This window comes from Trichechus manatus, unplaced genomic scaffold, assembly GCF_000243295.1.
Source record: "Trichechus manatus latirostris isolate Lorelei unplaced genomic scaffold, TriManLat1.0 scaffold00091, whole genome shotgun sequence".
Classification (NCBI taxonomy): Eukaryota; Metazoa; Chordata; class Mammalia; order Sirenia; family Trichechidae; genus Trichechus; species Trichechus manatus.
The window spans coordinates 11,055,352-11,057,060 of NW_004444027.1; positions in this window are offsets into that span (position 1 = coordinate 11,055,352).

Below are 1,709 nucleotides of genomic sequence, written 5' to 3' on the forward strand. Positions count from 1 at the left end.
ACCAAAGACAGAGAATCCTGAGAGCAGCTTGAGAAAAACAAAAAGTCACATACAGAGGAGAAACAATAAGACTGAGCTCAGGTTATTCAGCAGAAACCCTGCAGGCAAGCTGGCAATGGGATGACATATATAAAACCTTGAAAGAAAATTGCCAGCCAAGAGTAATATATCCTGCAAAACTCTCATTCAAATATGATGGTGAAATTAGGACATTTCCAGATAAAGAGAAATAAAGGGGATATGTAAAAACCAAACTAAAATTACAAGAATTATTAAAGGGAGTCCTTTGATCTGAGAACAAACAACTTCAGCTCACAGGCTGAATTTAGGATACAAGATAGTACCAGCCAGATACCAATGAAGGAAATGAACTCTCAAGGACTATCCAAAAACAAAAGAAATACAACAGGGAATCAGAGCAGTTACTCTGTAAATGACAATAACATCAGAATAATAAAAGAGGGAATAAACTGTGTAGGTACAAAACCTTCTAATGGAGACAAAGGCAAGGCGATACCAAGTAATAATAGACTGCTTCAAACTTAGGAAGATAGGGGTAAATATCACAGTAAACACAAAGAAAGTTAACAAACGTATTCATCAAAATAAAAAGGAAAAACATAATATCTCAGTAAAAACAAAACCTACAAAAACAAAACAAATGAAAGTAATCCACAAACAAAAGGAATTCAGCACAGGAGAGTAAGAGAAACAAAGAAAACGTTGGCACCACAAAAAAAAAAGCTACAAAATGACAGCAATAAACTCAAATCTATCAATAATTACACTGAATGTAAATGGCCTAATGCACCCATAAAGAGACGGAGAGTGACAGAATGGATAGAAAAAAAAAGGATCCATCAATATGCTGTCTACAAGAGACACCTCAGAAACAAAGACATAAATTTATTAAAAATCAAAGAATGGGAAAAAATATATATCAAGCAAACAACTACCAAGAAAGAGTAGGAGTGGCAATACTTAGATAAAATAAACTTTAAAACAAAATCCACTATAAAAGACAAAAGAGGACACTACATAAAGATTAAGGGGATGATCCATCATGAAGACATAACATAATAAACATCTATGCACCCAATGACAGGGCTCCAAAATACATAAAACAAACTCTAAAAGCACTGAAAAGAGAAATTTACAGTTTCACAATATAGTAGCAGACGTCAACACACTATTCTTGGTAAAGAACAGAACATCTAAAAAGAAACTCAACCAAGATACAGAAGACCTAAAAGGCACAATCAGCCAACTTGACCTCATAGACATATATAGAACATTCCACCCTACCGCTGCAAAGTACACATTCTTTTCCAATGCACGTAGAATGTTCTCCAGAATAAACCACATCTTAGGCCACAGCGAAATGCTCAACAACATCCAAAAGTCTGAGATAATACAAAGTATGTTCTCTGATCACAACATCATCAAGGTAGAAATTAACAACAGGAAGAGCAAGGAAAAAAAAATCAATTACATGGAAACTGAATAACACCCTGCTTACAAACACTGGCTAATAGAAGGAACCAGAGATGGAATTAAAAAATTGCTAGAATCAAACGAGAATGAAAACACATCATACCAAACCCTTTGGGACCCAGCAAAGGCAGTCCTCAGAGGACAATTTATAGCAATAGAGGCACGTATCAAAAAAGAAGAAAGGGACAAAATCAAAACATTAACTACAGAACTCA